Genomic DNA, 18,471 nt, shown 5'->3' with positions numbered 1-18,471 from the left:
CCAGTGTGCAAATCCAGGGTCCCATCCAGCCTTGGGGAGCTGCTCCTTGTGCTTTTCTCACAGGGATGAGCTCAGATCTGGGTTTGGGCCCCTCGCAGGCTTTAATTGGCCGAAAACCCTCAGTATTTGGTTATTGGCAATAATAATAATAATAATAATAATAATAAAAGCTATTCCCGCTCTCCTGCCAGCACGAGGCGATCTGGGAGGCTGGGAGTGCGTGCGTGTTCCAGTCACCTTCATCCCATTTGCCAGGAAAAGGCAGGAGCAGCATTTTATGCCTGGAAAAAGGCTCTGCCGGCCATCCCTGAACATCTGCAAAGCAGAGGAGACGACCCAGCTGCCTGCATCCAGCTGGATGTTTTTGGGAACAAGCACCAAGCAGGTAAATCTCCTTTGGATAACGGGATCTCACCCTGGAGGGGTTTAAGATGTGGCACTTGGGGACGTGGTCGGTGCGGAGCTGGGTCTGAAAAAAGGTCTTCTCCAAACTGAAAAATTCCGTGATTCCAAAGTGTCCCTGGGGAATTGGGACGAGATGGTCTTGGAGGTCCCTTCCAGCTCAAAGCCTCCTGGGATCCATCCCGCCCGGAGCATCCCCCCGGGCAGAGGAGGGAGCCCGCGCTCGGGAAGAGCTCTCCGGGCATCTGGATCCCATTTGGAAGCGGCGGGGAGAGCATCCAGGTCGGGCTGGACGTGCCGGGGGTGTCCGTCCGTCCGTCTGTTCTCACACGGAGCCCTCCCAGCCCCGAAGGCTCGTAAATCCCCCTGCTTTTCCCATCCGTCATAAAGCCGGGAATTAAATCCCCGCCTGTCAAAATCCACCTCCTCCCTCCCGCCCGCCGGAGCGACACAAAGGCCCATCTCATCGCCGTAATTTATGGCCTCCCGGGGAGATTTGGGTGATTAGGGCCTGGCCCACCAGCACAGCAGAAAAACAGTAGGAGCTCCAAGAGCTCCAAATGGAAATCTTGGGTCGAATTTATCAAACAAATCCGAGAGAAATCTATTTTCTGTTTGGAGAAGGGGGAGATATATTACATGTTTAGGAGACGAGCCCAGCTCTGGAACATTTGGGCTACTCGGTATTTGTGAGTTTTGGAATTTCTAGCTTAAATAGTATCGCCAGAGGACGTGTGATGTATTAGACATGAGCACGGTTTTTAGCCAAATAAAATATACAACCGCGAGCAAAGAGGTTTTTCAATGTTAACAGCAACATATTTGTGCAAATGATGTAACCCAAAATTTTCTGGGGCGGGACGAAAAAAGCAAGAGGGGGGGTTTTTAGCGCTGGAAAAGCACATGAGGGGGAATAAAAAATAATGATAAAAGAAAATAGATAAAATATGTTAGAAGTGGCTGACAACAAAAACTGGATCTGGGAGGGGAGGAGAAGGTGATGGGGGCTGTTATTTCATTTACAGAGGCTAACACTTGATACTTGGACAGACCTTTATTTGGCTCAATCCTTTCTTTTCCCCGGGCGAGAGCATTAATCCAACCCACGCACCAGCATCCCATTTCTCCCTAAAAACCCCCAAAACCCCGTTTAGCTGTTAGAGGTGTGCTGAAAACCAAACCCAGGCAAGTGAGGGCGTGGTGTGAAAGCCCTTTTTGGCTGGTCCTGGCAGGCTGGGTGCCCCTTTTCCCCCGGGATGGGCAGGGAGGGGATGCTCCCGGGCCATGGGATCACTGCCAGGCTGCGGCTTTGCCGGGCAGGGGGTGATTTAGGGGTGTTTTCAGAGTGATGTTTGTGCTGGAAGGGGGAATTCTGGTGGCTTGAATGAATTATGGGGATAGGGGTGCAGGGAGAGGGAGCCCAGGGCAGTGCCCGGCATGGAATGCTGCAGCACCGGGACACCCTGGGCCTGTCCTTAAGGAATTCTTTAGCCAGTGGCATTGCCTGCCAGGAGGGGCAGGAACCACGGGATGTTTGGAACCAGGTGGTCTTCAAGGTCCCTTTAAAACCTGAACCATTCCATGGTTTTCTCAGTCTGTTAAAAAACAGGGTTTTCTCTCTGGGGTCAGGGTGCTTTTTTGGGAAGGTTCTGCTGCTCCTGTGAAGCCCAGCAGCAGATTCCCCGGAATAATCCCTGGAAATGTGAGGCAGGGCTCATCACAGGATAGTTTGGGTTGGAAAGGACCTTAAAGATCATCCAGTTCCACCCCCCTGCCCCGGGCAGGGACACCTTCCACTAGCCCAGGTTGCTCCAAGCCCCAACCTGGCCTTGGACGCTTCCAGGGATGGGGCAGCCAAACGTGTTCCTAATTCCCTTGTGGGGCCTGGTGGGGATGGAACTCCCTCTCCCCCACTACCCAGAAGAGCCGAGGCTGCAGTAAAAGTCACAGCAGCCCATTTTACAAGGTGTGAAGCAATAAAGCAGCTCCCTCAGCTCACAGACCCTCCTGCTCCTGCAGGAGCCGAGGCAGTGCCATCAGGGCACAGAATTTTCCCCCTCCACACCCCTCCCGTGGTATTTTAAGGTGCTGCAATGGATGCAAACGCTGATTCCCAGCACGGGAACCTTAAATATGATCCAGTTCCACCTCCCCACTAACCTTCCACCAGCCAGCTTGTCCCAAGCCCTGTCCAACCTGGCCTCGAACACTTCCAGGGACGGGACAGGGATTGGGTGGGAAAATCACCCCAAAGGAGCATTTCTTCCCGTGCACATTCCCACCTTACTCTCCCCTGGGAGAGGAGAACACCTGCAGGGTTATTTTTTTTCCATCGTGGTTGACACTTCCCAAACAGGAGTGGTGAAACACAGCCCTGCCTGAGTCGGGTTTTCTGGGAAGGAGTGTTTGCCTTGGGAATGCTCCCGGGACCGAGGTGTGTGAAGAGGTGACTGCAGAACATAAGTGCAATTAGTTTAGAGTACAAATGCAATTAGTTCACGTGGCAAAAGGAATTATTGGCAGCGGTGGGGAGAGGGAGGAACCGATGGAGATCCAGGCTCCTGATGGAATGTGGGGATTAATACAACCGGTATTAATCCCATTTCCTCCCCAAAACACTGTTTGCTGTTAGAGATGTGCTGAAAACCAAGCCCAGAGAAGCGAAGGAGTGCTGTGAAGATCCTTTTTGGCTGTCCAGGGCTGTTCCTGGCCTGCTGGATGCCCCTTTCCCCCGGGATAGGCAGGGAAGCGACGCTGGATGGGGTGACTGTATTAACCCTATTAATGCTTCCTGTGTTAACATTGTACCCCTTGTGTTGTATGAACACAAAAAGGGTTCACAGGGAACACGAGGACGAGCAGCATCAGGCACAAAAACGCTCCTCAGGTGGCTCCAATCCCTGCTCCGTTGTCCTTCCCGCAGCCTTGCACGGGAGCTCCCGGGAATTCTGTGCTCCGATCCCGTTATTTATGGCAGCCATGCCTGGCACAGAAGGCAGGGTCCTACGCCTGGCAGTAATTTGGGGATTTGGGAAGCAGCTGAAGTGTAGGGGAGCCGGGTGGAATCAGAGCTGCCACAAATCACCTCCGGCCGCCTGTGCCGACACCTCGGGTGTCACAGCGGGTGCTGTGCCAGGTCTGGGGGACACCAAACCCACCCTCTGGCCAAACTCTACATTTCCTGAGCTTTGAGCATCCCTCCTAAATTATATCCTTTTTTTTTTTTCCCAACTAAAGCTCGTGCTGGCGGGAATTACACGAGACAAAGTTTTGGCGCCCGGCAGAACGCGGCGCGTTCCCGTTTTCCGCGGAGGAGTTTGGTGTGAATCCTTTATTCTTTGCAACAGCCCCCCAGGAGGCAACCAAAAAAAGCCCTCTTTAAATAGGTGCAGACTTGTTTGTGACCTTTACATTAATCCTTTGAGGGTTTGGCGAAGGAAATAAAGGAGGACAAAGGGATTCTTGGAATGGTGAACCCTTTTTCCAGCAGATCTCGGGGCAACTTTGCTTTCGTGTTTGAGGTGATTTTGTTGGGGATTTTAGGATTACTTGTGCCACTGCAACGTTTGCTAATTGCCCCACAGGCTGATGAAGCCACTGGTGGGAATGTGGTTTCCCGAGCCTGGCTCCCACTGGATTTTCAGATCCTCAGCTGAGAGAAAGGAAAAGCTTGGCGTGGCTTCCCTTTGTGTGCTTTCCATACATTCAAGGCCAGAAATGAAAGGTTTCTCTGCTCCCAGGGAACAAGCGACAGGGTGAGAGGAACCAGCCTCAGGCTGTGCCAGGGGAGGGTCAGGTCGGACTTCAGGAGGAATTTCTCCCTGGAAAGGGTGCTCAGGCCCTGGAATGGGCTGCCCAGGGAGGTGGTGGAATCACCATCCCCCGGGGGTGGACGTGGCACTCAGTGCTCTGGGCTGGGGGACAAGGGTGGGGATCAGTCACAGGTTGGACTCCACGGGCTGGGAGGCCTTTTCCAAGCTCAATAATCCCACGATCCCGGGATTCTGCCTTGCCAAGGGGATCCCACCAGTGGCTGTACCCCCTGGACCTCCCCTGCCCGCACAGCCTTCACTGAGGCTGCTTTAATTCTGAATTCAGGAGAGATAAAGCCCAGGGAGCCCATTCCAGCAGCTCTTTTCCAAAATAACCCTTTCTATTTACCTTCCTGACGCTCGACCACAGCAGAAAACACTTGTAGCTCCCTGTAAGACACGGGCCCTGTTCAGCTCCAGCCAGGCAGCTCGAGGGGGGACAAACGAGCTCCAGCTTTTCCGTGCAGTTCATTCTTCATGTTGCCTTGCTTGGCTTGTTTATGTTAACTCAGCCTCCATCAAAATGATGTCTTAATTAAATCTGAAAAATGGACATTTGACTTTATTTTAAGTGATGATTTCACTCGGCCACGGGTATAAATTTAAGTTATACAGAACAGACACGCACTCTGCACAGCTCATTCCTGGGTGATATATGGTATTTAAACGAGAGCAGGGTTTTTTTTTTTTCCTCTCCATATTTTTCAACTATTTGTTTAAAAAAAAAAAAAAAAAGCAGGGGAAAAAAAGCCAAAAAAACCCCCGAGCCAAGCCCTGGCGCTTGGGGCTGACACTGAAATAAAATCTGGGCATGGTTTTTAGCCCTGGATCCACACACGGGGCTGGGAGGGACGGGGAAAAGCAGAGGGTGAATTCCCAAGTGTGTTCCCAAGTGAGCTCTGCTTGGGAACCTCGAGTCACCCCGTGTGTGGAGAAGCCCCACTGAGGTGTCTGGTCTTGCTGGGGCTGGGGAGCCCCAAAATCCTGGCTCTGGGGTGCCCATCTGGCTGTGGGTCACTGTTACATCCCTGGCACACAGTTAATCCTGGGATTGGGATTTCTCTGACGAAGGTGATATCCCCATTCCCACCCCAGGGGCACCCCCCTTGGAGCCCTGGGGTTTTTTTTTTTAAAGGATCAGGCTTTGCCACTCACAGAAGGTGGGCATTTCTGAGGGGAGAGATGCCCCAGCTGCCAAGTGCCTCCCCTTCTCTGGGCATCCTGGGTTCACCATTCCCGCGCCTGCCGTGCCTCTGGAGCGCTCCCTCCTCCTCCTCCTCTCCCCCCCAAATGGAGAACAGAGGCCTTTAAAATGTGGAAAATTAAGAAAATGCAGAACACATCATTAAATCATCGGCTCAGGAAGCTGTGGCAGCCTTTGCTTCCACTCACAGAAGGTCCACTATACCCGAACTCCCCGTTTTAATGATTTCCAGTTCGGATGCCCCCGATGTGCAATAGAACCTCCAGTGCTGCCACGGAATAGAGGGAAAATTGGGTGGTAAAAGGAAGAATGCTGCAGCTAATGCACAACAGTTGCCCATTTATAGCCCACATTGCCCTGAGCCAAACTCTTCCTTTGCTTTTGGAGGGAAAGCAGTTCCTCCCCTCCCCGTGTTTACTCGGCTGCTCCAACAGGTTTCCCCCAGGGACGTGAAGCTCTTCCAGGTTTTCACTGTGCTGGGGGCAGGAAAGTGGGGGCTGATGGGGTTTATTTTGGGCAGAGCTCAAAAGGCTGGAATGAAACTCCAAACTGGGGGTTGATGGGGTTTCCCCCCTTCCAGGCATCCAGCACAACCTGCAGCATCCCTAAATCCCCCCCCAGCCGCTCCCCTAGGTCATGTCTGTTTGATTTCCCTCTGGAATTGTTGGATCTCAATAAATATTTCCCTGAAGAGCATTAAGAGCTTAAATTAAATTAAATTAAAAGGTTTTTCCCCCTGTTTTCCAGGCAAAACAAGGTATCCTTCCCATAACTATGCATTTATTTATGTGTAAATATCCCCTTTTCCCAAATAACTGAGGCTCACAACCATTTGTGTTTTTGCTCACTGGGAATTACCAGAGGTGCAAGAATTACGTGTGACAAAGGGTGGGTGTCACACAGCTGAGGGAAGGCTGCCAGCAGGAAAAGAGTATCCATTGGAAAACCAAACATTAAACAGCCTTTTCCTAAGTTTTAACATGAAGGTGTATTTAATACAGGGAATAAAAATCAAATTATGCTCAGAGAGTGGTTTATCCTTTTCTCCTTGCTGTCCCATTGCAAACTTGGCATTGATTCGGGGGAATGGGATTTTTGGGGTTTAAGATTTAGGCTGGAAACAGGGCTGGGGGGTGGTTCAGGAGCCTGGGAATCAGCGGAGCATCCATCCCAAAGATATTCGGGGAAGATGCTGTCGGTTTTTTTTCCCTGTCCTGTGTTCGAACTACGGGGCTGCGCTGCCACCCTCCGACAGGGATCCAAAGGGGAGGCTCCCGCCGCGGGGGGTTATTCCCGGCGTTCACTCCTTGCCTCGCAGCGATGCCTGGAAGTCTCCGTCGTGGCACGCCGGGCTTTGTTTTTCATTCCAGGCGGCTTGGCCGGGGCCGAGCACGCTCTGCTGGAAAAATAAGGAGAAGCGGGGGGGCGAGGGGAGGGAAAAAAAAAAGCCCAACAACTCAGCAGCTGGGTTTTGACTGGGGTAAGTCAGGATAAACTGATTTATGCGAGCTGACAGAGCAGCCTCCAGCTCCTGGCACTCTGGGGGTTTTTTTTCTGGCTTCGGAATTCTCAGGTGCCAGACTCCAGCGGGTGACTGGGCCGAGCTTTCCCTGATTTACCGTTCCTCCTGGCTCTTGCTGGCCCTTGCAGGGGTTCAGCGCAGTGCTTCGGGTCCTGGGGGGTGTAAATCTGTCCCCCTGCACCCCCAAAGTCACAGCAGGCTCGGTGCTGCCTGTGCTGAGTCCCCACCGAGCCCTTGGCTTCCTTCCTTCTCCCTATTTCTGCTCACACGCAAAATCCAGTGGGAAGCTGAAGTGATCAGAGGCTCCAGAAATGCTCTGGATGAGCAAAGTGCTCCTTAACTCCATAAAGGAAGGGAAAAAGGTGGATTTTGGGATGGATTTTGGGATGGATTTTGGGATGAGAGGCTGCTAACCAGGGGGGAGGAGCACGGATGGCTCCTCAGTTCGAGCGTTGGGGGTTTTTTGGAGCGTTTTTAGAGCGTTTCTGCTAAAAAAACCCCTCCAGAAATCCGAGTTCTGCCTCGCTGCTTGAAACTTGTTGTTCCCTGTTTTCAGGTCAGCTGAATTCTTTCTTGTTGAGTCCTTAACCTTCCTCTAAGGGCCAGATGGAACGAAGGGCCAGATGGAATGAAGGCTCTCTCTTCTGCCCGGTGGAAAATTACACAAAGCCCAGAAAAATTGATTTTTCCGGGGCTTGCGGGGTTCTGTGGAAAAGCCAGACAGTTTTGTTCAGCCCTCAGCAGCTGGAGTTTGGTCCTGACCGTGGTGATTTAACAACAATCACTTGGTAGCACCTCTACCATGCCAGTGGAAGTCAGTGATTCCCACTGGGAGCGGGCTGGTTCCCACCGGCCAAAATTCAGCCCTTGGAGATTTGTGGAAAATTCATAAATATGGGAAATGCTGGGAGCATGGAGAGGACCCTGCTGCTGTCCTGTGATGGGCAGCAGTGGTGATGCCAGGTCCTTCTGGGGCACTGTGGCCACAACTGGAATTCTGCATTATTTCACAACAATAATAACAGAGAAGCTGGGAAAAGCCTATAGCTTAGGATCATGGATCCAAGGAATTATATGGGTTGGAAGGCATATTAAAGCTCATCTTAAAGCCATGGGCAGGGACACCTTCCACTATCCCAGGTTGCTCCAAGCCCAACCCACCCTGGCCTTGAACACTTCCAGGGATGGGGCTGCTCTGGGCAACCTCGCTGTAAAAAAGTTCTTCCTTATATCTAATTTAATTGCAATTAATTAATATTTAATTCTAGCCATGCAAACGTGCAGCCCTTCCCCTCCTCCCGGTCCGTGCGTTCCTGCTCCAACACTCTGAACCCCTGAGCAGGAACAGGAGCTCCAGCGAGCGAAGGATCTGGCTTGAATCTGGAAAAATCACGTGGCCCCCGCTCCGACAAGTTAAGGATCAAAGGCTCCATTTCCCCCCGGATATTCGGCAGGTACCGGAGGCGGGAGGAGACGGGTTTACAAGGGAAAGGGCTGAATCCAGCCAGCAAATTAATGCACCACTCAAGTCCAATGAAGTCCCGGGGCGGGATTGGGACGTGCCGGCCGGAGCGGAGCCATCCTCCCATCTGCCGGCGGGAACGACCCGGGAAAACAACCGGGACATGAAAGGCTCGGCCCGAAATAAGTTTAAGATGAGATGTTCCTTTGAGCCGCTCCTCGGGGGTTTTTTATCTGCTGCGAAATATTTTGTCGCTGGGTAGTTTTGGTTCTGTTCCCCATTATTGGCTCCCGGCTGTGTTTCCAGTTAAGGGGGTTTGCCTGTGACCAGCTGCCTGGGACGGTGTCTCTTGACCTCAGCACAGCCCAAAAACCCTCTTTTAGCCACAAAACTGGGGTTTTGAAGAACAGACCCAATCTCTTTTCACAGGCTACGTGGGGTTTTACTTGTGTTGCCTCCTCTCCCTCTCTTGTCCTTTGAATGTTCCCCTTTTCAGCCACAACAAAATGGAGGGAAAGCAAAATTAAACCCAAGAAGGTTTTGTTTTCTAAGCCAAAGTTTTGTGGCAACCTCGCTGACACTTCGAGCATCTCAAACCTGTTTCCTTTTTAAGCCACTGGTATTATTTTGTCCTTACACTTTCTAGATCCATTAAAAAACAGGACTCGGGGCGACCTGGTCCAGTGGAAGGTGTCCCTGCACATGGCAGGGGTGGAACAGGATGGGGTTTGGGGTCTGTGAATAAAAAATAAATCCAAGCAGTTCACGGCTTGAATTTTGCGGCGTCACTCGGAGCCGTTCCTGACTAACTCCTGGTTTAAAGACAGGAATGAGTCCCTGTGCCCCGGCTGGGGCAAGAGCTCCCCGGAGGAGCAGAGCCCGCCTGGATGCCTTCCCTGGATGCCTTCCCTGCGCTCCCACTGTGCTCCCGCGCAGCCCTCGGCAGGAGGAGCTGCTGCCATGCGGAGCGGGGCCGTCCCCGGAGCTGCTCGGAGGGAAGCAAAGCCTCGGGTGAGGATTTTCGGGAGCTTCCACAAGCAGGGAGGCTGCTCCGGCCGCTGCCAGGGCTGGAGCAGGGACAGGGTCCGGTGATGGGGCGAACAGCAGCGCCCACGAGTGTCTCCCGCCCTGGCATCCCCCGGGGAAAAGCGGGATGCTGCTGTTATCCCGGATCTGGATGGAGAACGGAAGGGTGTCTCAGTGCCGTGATGCGGGAGCAGCAGGCAACAAACTCACTCCCAACTCTTCCCCCAGGGGCTCCTGGGGCATCTCTCGGGGCAGGGGCTGCGCCTGTGGCCTCCCTTTTTTGCCGAGAATTAATCTGGAGCCACCGTGGCCGGAGGAGAGGGAAGTGTCCGAACCTCCACTCCAGGCTTTCCTCTCTTCGGGGTCTTTGGGGGTTTGGCAAACACCGGTGGCTTTCAGAAGGGTTGGAGGGGAGGCCAGTTGCTGCCCCTGGAGCTGCAGGAGATAAGATGTGATGGAGAAAGAACTTTCCCTTCCCTCAGCAGCTCTTTTTGGAGCAGCAAACCCCATCTCTAGGTCAGCTCTGTGTTATTTGCCCTGTGTGTCAGTGTAATGGCCGGAGTTAAGATGTAGGGAAAGAACCCAGGTGAAGGCTAAGGGAGAGGTTCAATAATTTTTTCACTTAAATTCTCCAAGAAAAAGTCCTGGAGCTACAGGACTCCCCATCAGGTGCTGGAGTGTGACAGCTCCGTGGTGAAGTGTCCATTCAGCCCGCGCTCAACCCGCACCCAGGAGCTGAGCTGCTCGCATGACATTATTTTCCCCTGCCAGATATTTGTGTGTTTTGATATTTTCAGTTAAAATCCTGGGCATTTGGATGAGAAACACAGCCTTGGTTTGAACCAGTTTGGATCGGCCCCCAGAACAGCACATTTAACGTTTTCATTTGGCTTCCCCGTCCGAGATTAATCGACCCAGTTCCCTGCTCAGCACAGGAACGAGGGTGGAAGGGGGAACTCAGCCCAGCTCAGCCCCCAGTGTTGAAATCCGGGCGAGGAATGCCTCGTTTTATTTTCCTGGCCTTTCTTATCCTGCCCTGCTCCTCCTGGGAGCTGTTTGCAGGAGTGTTGTGGTGTTCTCTGTGTTTTTGCTGAGCCTCTCCTCGCCCGCCCGGCTCCGTGGGGTGGATGGGCATTTCACATAGTTTTGTGTCATTCCCATGTTGGTAGATGAACATTTCACATAGTTTCGTGTCGTTCCCGTGTTGATCTTGCACGCTGGAATTTTATTGTAATGGATTTTGCTGGGAAAGTGCAGCTTGGAATGGAGAGGGAGAAAAAAACTGTAGGTAGGTAAAGGGAGCAAAGCCTGAATGTTTGTGAGCACACCCTCGCTGGGGATGCAGCCCAGGATGGATGGGAAAGACCAAGCAACAAACCCACTGGCCGGGATTATCCCAAATTTCTGCCCTAAACTCCCTTTTCTGGCCTAAAAGCCTCCAGACTTTCCTGCTCTTGTGCCTTGGCAGTGAGGGGGATGTTCATGTTTATCCTTTGCTGCCCTCTTTTGCCTTCCAATAACCTGATATTTCAGGATTTATTTGACGTGGTCCCCGAAGCAAACCGTTCTGTCTGGATAATAAACAGAATTAATTAACCCATTAATTAATTGACTAATTGGGGGAGGCTTTGAAAGGTGATCCTGGTCCAGTTATTTTTTGCAGATCATGAGCGGTGGTGACAAGCTGGGGTAGTTTTGGGGGGAACCCTCACTCAGTGTCTTCTGCTGAGACCCCTAAAACACTGTAGGAATGTTAAAATTCCTGTGATTTGGGCCTCCCTCCTTTGGAAAGTTGGTTTAATGACTAGAGAGAAGCATTCAGGGAAAGGAGAAGGGCCTTTGGATGCTGCTGCTCACCCAGTGGGTCTGGAGCTGGATGAAGACATTTGGTACCTGTTGGGGTAATTTACTGTCGCTGTGTTTGGTTTGGGTTCAGGCTGAGGTGACCCATGAAAGGCTGTGGCTCTCTTGGGGCAGTGCAATAATAAAGTACAGCCCCTTCTAAAGCTCTTTTTTTTTTTTATCATCCAGTCATTTCTCACCATCCAGCACCACAGTAAAGAAGGTAGCTCGCTCTCCCGTGTGATATATCGTGTTTGTCTTCCCTTTTTATTTTATTTTCCCTCCTTTTTTCCCATTTGCCAGACGAGGTGCTTCTTCCTCGGGTTTCCCTGATTTTTATTTTTTGTTCCCCCGACCTTTATTTGCATTTCCTGTCCCCCTGGCTCTGCTTTTTCTTTGCAGTATTAAAGGGGGATTGCAACCCTAAAGATCTGTGCTGCTCTTGTAGCCCTGTAAAAATACACCTGTGCCAAGGATTGAGCTCTGTGAGGATGAGAGGATTGATCTGAGGTTATGGGTGAGCAGGTGGGGATGTTTTTCCCAACAGATAAGCTGTAAAATGGTACAGAAATTTTACCCAGATAATTCCAGAACGGATCCATGACTGGCTGGCAGAGCCCATAAAGCAAAGAGGGATGTTTCTATCCCTGGGCATAACACGGGTGGTTTTATCCACTGGTGCTCCAGGGAGAGGGATTTTATGGTGTGAAACACTAAGCAGGGCTCAACTAATATTTTTAACCACTTTCCTCTATTTGTTGGAACTCTATTTCCATATATTTCCAACCTCAGTGGCACCTCTGGGGCAGGAAGTGTCTTCCCGTGGCCTTTGCAACTTCTCTCCTTGATGGGGCAGGTTGGATGTTTTTGGGGGGGAGGTTTGGGGTAATTTGGGGTAAAATGACAGCAGCACCCACAAGTGGCACATCCATCCTCCTGAGCAGACGTGGGATGGGCTGCTCTGCTGTTAAAAAGAGAGAGAAATAAACGTCTGCATTTATTTCCACCGAAATGTGGATTTTTATCCGTCACAAAGGGTGGAACAAGGTCTGGAGGTGCTCCACGGCAGCCCCTGCAACAGGAGCTGCCTGGAAGGGGCTCTCAGAGTGTTCTCCTGGGCTCCATATGTGGAGCCTGGTAAAGCTGTTAACGTCCCCAATTAGCTTTTAATTTATCTTAGTTTCCTCAGCGTTGCCATTAAAAGTCACACCACAGAGCCATTAAAACCTCAGCGCTGCGCTCCCAGAGTTTTGTCAGGTGCTGGCCAGCAAACCCAACCAGAAACTGGACTTCAATTCCAGCCTTTTTTTAAAAAAAAAAAAATAAGAAAAAAAAAGAAAAAAGTTTAAATGGGTCAGGAGAATTTACCCCGGACATCTGTTCGACGTATAACGCGAGGATATTTAAAAGCCTTTTAGAGAAAAAACAAATAAAGGCTTCCACATTCCCAAGGACAGAGAGCATTTAATCGACTCGCACGGTCCTTTCAAGAACCCCCCCCCCTTTTTTTTTTTGGCAGGAGATATATGTCATTAAAGCAACAACCAATGAGATTTATTACGGCTAATTTATGGCCGTGGCGGCTCAGGCGTGTTTTTGGGGGTAGCAGAGCTCGCCACGGGCAGTGTTTTCCTTCCTGCACATTCCCATTGTCTCCGTTTATTCCAGCAGCACGTCTTGTGAGATCATTTATTGCCCGGGCGCGACGGGCCCGGCCTGAGCCATTTATTACCGGGAGGCATCAACACGTCGGGGTGAGATCACTCCCCTCTCCTCGTGGTGGAGGTGATGAAATCATGTATTTACCTACAACTTATTAGATGCCTCTTGATTGACCGGGGATCGATTTTTTTTTTTTTTTTGCTTGGAAGTTTCTGGATGTTCCCGAACAGCCGCTAAAACAATCAGCGGGAGCGCGGGAGCGCGGGGCGGCCCCGGGACACATGTTTGCAGCGGGGAGAGGACAAGTCCCAGCCACTAAAAATACACACACACACACCAGATGGAAAACCCATCCAGCTCCGAGAGAGAGAGAGGAGCTCAACCTGCTGTAGGGTTTTTTTTTTATAAATCGGGAGCGGTACAGTAAATGTTTGGGATAACCCAAGTCACCAGTAGGTCTTTCCTGCCATCGGTGAACTCCTGACCTTGTTTCCTTGGAGGGCTGTTAAGATGAAGTCAGAGGGCAAGCAGAGTTATTTGCCAGCACCGTTTTCACTTGTGTGGTCTAGAAAGTTAACAGATTTTTCCCCCCCCCCCCTTCCTTTTCCACGAGACGGACACAGCGACGAGGGGAAAGAAGAGATGGCTTAATTAACCTCCCCTAGTTAATCAGGGAATGGGGGCTGGCTGGGTGACACATGCTGTGGGAGTGATGCTTCCCACCAAGGAGGACCTGCTCACTGTGCTGAGCAGCATTTTATGAGGTTTTGGGTATCCCTGGTGGTGTGAAGGTAAATAGAGGCAAAGAGAGAGGTTTGCTGCTCTGGGGGTTCAGATCTCTGGTCAGGAGAGAGTTAATTCCCTCTGTGCCCACCCTCGAATTGCAGGTTGGCCAGACAGGAGGGTGGTTTGTGGGATGCTGAGCATCACACGGATGACAGATGGGATTCCCACTTCTGGAGTGAGGCTGGAGCTGGTGACAGTTTCAGAAAAACTTGGCACTAAAGAGACAGTTTATTTGGTAGCTGAAAAATGAGTCAAAATAGAGAAAAATCAGTAAATACACTGGAATACACCAGAATACACCAGAATACACCTCATGATATCTGGAGAGAGCAAGGTCCTGTGGGCTGGAGCCCCGGGGAGATGACATTCCCAGGGCTGGAATCACCATGTCAGGCATCCAATGCTCCCACCCAAGCAGCCGGGTGGTTATCCCGGGAAGCAGCGGCAGCAGCATCCCGGGATGGAGCCGCAGGGTGACTGACAGGGAGCGTTTCCTTTCGGCAAAGCCCAGCCCCGTGTTCCCCCCCGAGCTGCAGGTCCGGCCCGGGGATGAGCAGAGGGGAGCCCAAGTACTTTCAGCTGTGCCGGTGCGATGAAAGGTCTCAGCCGAGCGGCCCCGGGGCTCATCCGCACACAGACGGCGCCTGGAAACAGGGAGAAGGGGTTTGGGAACGAGCGGGACGTGGAAATGGATTCCCGGAGCCTGAGGCACGTGGTGAGATCTGGATACAGGGCAGGGAGAAATGTTGCTGCTGATTTTTCCAGCAGTTTGGGGTTTCAGCAGCAAATCTGAGCGTCTGAATCATAAAATCCCAGAGTGGTCTGGGTTGGAAGGGACCTTTTGGATTACCTTGTTCCAAACTCCTCTGCCACAGGCCAGGACACCTTCCACTATCCCGGGTTGCTCCAAGCCCCGTCCAACCTGGCCTCGGGCACCTCCAGGGATGGGGCAGCCACAGCTTCTCTGGGCAACCTTTGCCAGAACACAAACCACAGGTAACCCCAAAAGAACCAAATCCCTTGAAAAATTACCCCCCTTGCAAAGGATTAAAACGAAACCCCTCGCTCCCCTCCTGATGTTTCATCCCTGGGTCACTTCCCTTTGGAGTGGCAGCTCACTGGGACACACGTGTGGTCCAAAGGTATCCTGGTGACTCCCCTCTGAAGGTCACCCAAACATCACAGTCCCAGTGCTGTGCTCCGTGGGTTGCACCTTCTCCCCATACCCCATTTGCTGGCGGCCTGGGGAGAATCCTGGTGCTTTGGTGATCCGTCGGATAAAAGAGGCAGCTTTTCTGAGGATTTGCAGGGTTGGAGTGCAAAGTCCTCTCTCTCCATCTGCAGCAAGTGGCGTTTGGGTGGTTTGGTGCTGCAGCTTGAGCGGGAGTTGAAGGGCAGGCAGGAGGGTGAAGAGTGGGAAAGCTGAGCAATAAATAGGATATTTTTCTAATATCCTGGTGCACATGAACCCTCCCAGCTGCACTAGACAGAAGGTCCAACTGGAATGCTGTAATGGCCCCTCCTGGCCCTGAGGATCATTGGAATCGCCTGGGTTGGGGTGGGTGGTTACAAATGCGTCTGTCTGTGCCCGGGGCTCCGCTCGTGGCTTTGCAAAGCCCAGACTCTTGTGGCTGGAAGGTCCCAGCCACGCTTTGATGAATCTAATTTCTCATCCAGACGATGCTCACCGCTCCGAGCCCTTAAATCAGGGCAAGCCGAATATTCCTGGGGCGCACTTAAATCAGCTTTAAGTGACTTAATTCAACTCAGGCCGATTCCTTATCGATTTAAATGACTCATTTAATCTAAACTTTAATGTCAATCAATCTTTTCTACCTCGCCGCTCTCATCTTCTGGGGCCGGAGAAATGGGATCCAGCTGTTTGTGTTTCAGGCCCGTGAGGGGCTGCCAAGGCGGGGGAAAATGTGGCTTTTTCGGTGTGCAAGTTATCCAAACATTCCAGGGGGTTGGCTGCCCGCACGGGGAGAGCCATCCCTGACAAATAGGGCTGTGGAAGGGGTGTGGAGAGGTCTCCTCATGCAGCCCCACCGCAGAGCTTCTCCCAGGATATTCTCCTGCCAACCCGGGCAGGCTCTTGAGATGCTTCTCCAGCCACCTGATCCGAAAGCTGAAGGGTGTCAAAAGGCAAGGACAAACCCAAATTCCAAGGAAAACAGTGAATGAGGAAAATTACCTCCATAGCTGATGTAAAGAATAAGCAACAAGTGGCCATAAGTATCACAGCTGGAAAATCCCCAATCCCCAGGGATTAATTCCTCTCACACCAGCCAAGGGCTGAACTAGGACGGGTGGTGAGGCACGGGTTGGGATTGAGCTGCTCCAAACCCCGTCCAGCCTGGCCTTGGAGACTTCCAGGGATGTCTGCCTCCATCACTCCCATCTCTGAAGGTTTGTTGCCACAGCCACCCTCAGCCTACTCTGCAGGAATGTGGGTTCATTTCTTCCGTGGAGCAGGACAGGGATTTATGGGCTGGGGCTGTTCTCTCCTGGTTCTTCTGTGTGGGGAGGGGTCTCCACCCTTCCCGAGCCGTGGGCTCCAAGCTGAACACGGCCCTGCATCTCAGACCACATCCAGTGATGGATGCCAACGCCATCACCCATTTTTGTGGGTGTTTCACTGTTTGTTTGCCTCTGGTTTTAAGCAACAGCAAATTATCTCCCACCTCAGCTCCGTCCTCTGATCCTTCTGCGGACCAGCCTCTCTGCCAGACGCTTCCCCTCCTGAATCCCTGCAAACTGCCTTGGAAAGCTGCAGTGATGGCCTCAAAATAATTTTTAAAAAGGGCACTTGGTTGGGTCCTTCAGGTCCTGCACGTTGCAGGAGCTCAGCCAGCACAGAGGAGACCATTTCATTTTTGACCCAGGGAATTAAAATCATCCCCTGTCACTCCAGCAGTTCTCCAAGACACACCAACCACGCTGTATTTGAGAGCTGTCACATTTTTAGACTCCTCAGTCCGGGGGAAAAGCGGGCAGTGCTGGATTTTTAAGGATGATTGTGCGGGTTTGAAAGTCTCCTTTTTCACCCATTTTGCTTAAATGGAGCCTTAAATGGGTTGTGATCAGCTGCAGAGCCATCCACGTGCAGTGCACATGGAAAAAAGGTCCTTCCAGCTCCAGCTCCCTTCAAACAGCACCCCTGCCCTCGGGAGCAGCCGGAACTCCCATTTCCTCTCCAGAGGGAATTCTTGCCTTTCACGGGTTTGTTCTTTTTTTTTCTTTTTTTTTTTTTTCACTTTCAATCAAAAAACCAGCAGATTTTTTATTGTTGGTTCCCCCCTCCTCCCCCCGTTATAAAAAATTTCCTTGGATCAGCAGGAGCATTGTTCAGACAAAGGGGGAATTTTTATTTGGGATGTTGACTTGATGTGGATTTGGACGTTTCAAAGGCGCCCTGCTCCGATACGTCCTCTTTTATTGGGGTTTTATAACAGACTTTTCAAAGGCAGGCCGTTCCAGCAAGTTTCATTTTTTAGGGAAATGGCAGCCACTAATGGAAAACACTCCATCAAAATCATCCTGACAAACTTCAGCCAGATTGTCCCCAATTGCTGCTTCTGGTTTTAGGTTACCCTGGTATCGTAACTGGGATTTATTTAATGCAGTGCTGTGTTCCTGAAGAAGTGGTGGAAAAAAAAAATCCCTGTTTTTTTTGAGCATTAAAAGAAGAGGAATTATTTGCTTTTTTAAAAACTGGGTTTAAAAAAAAAAACGGGTTTTAAAAAATGAGTTAAAACATGGGCTTAAAAATGGGTTAAAATAATTCCCCGAGTGTGTCATGTGGGGAATCCTCGTGCTCCAGGAACACACCTTGGAAAGAAGGAAGTTCCCAACTATTTAAAACCTTCCCAACAGAGACCTCCCACAAATGATAACTCCTGGAAAGCCCAGACACCTCCAAAGACGCCCGTGTGGCTTCCAAAGGGAATCCCCTCCCGGGAGCCCATCTGGATCTGAGCTCCAGTAACGAGGGGCAGGACCTTGTCCATACGTGGAGCAGAAAAATACTGTAAGAAAGCCCTTTTTTAGTATTTCCAGATGGAGGGAGAACGTTTTTCTGTTTGAAATACAATGAGAAAGCTCCGAGGAGCCTTTGGTGGGAGCAGATATATGGGAACACTTTTGGCCTGGGGTTGGGGCAGGTGAGTTTGGGAGCTCAGGATGAGGGATTCCCAAAAATCAGGGCATTTTGGGAACTGTGCTGTCAATAGATTGATTTCACTCGAATGGGGATCACATTTGAAACAGATTCATGGGTTTTTCAGGCCAGATTAAATTTTCTAGGCTTTTCCCCAGTATAACCTCGACCACTGAAATTTCCCTTCTGGACAAAAAATAGATTATTAAAAACAAAAAAATAGATTAAAACCACAAACATAAAATAATTGCATCATTATAATATTATATTAATAATATTATATATAATATATGGTATTATATAATATTAAATATTTTATATATAAAATAATTATATAATTACATAACATTAAATATTTTAAATATAATATATTTATTTTTATATATCTATTACTCTACATATGTGCATATTTAGTATTTTTGTATATTTATATATTTTATATAGTTATTTATTTATTTATAGTAATATTTATATATCTATATATTTATATATTTTATATAGAATACAATCAGACTTTACAAAAATAATATTTAATGGTTTGTATTTCATATACTATATACTATATACTATATACTATATACTATATACTATATA

Source organism: Neopelma chrysocephalum, unplaced genomic scaffold (genome assembly GCF_003984885.1).
Source record: "Neopelma chrysocephalum unplaced genomic scaffold, ASM398488v2 Primary Assembly neopelma1_257, whole genome shotgun sequence".
NCBI lineage: Eukaryota > Metazoa > Chordata > Aves > Passeriformes > Pipridae > Neopelma > Neopelma chrysocephalum.
The sequence above is the reverse complement of the archived record's forward strand: the minus strand, read 5'-3'. Positions refer to the sequence as shown.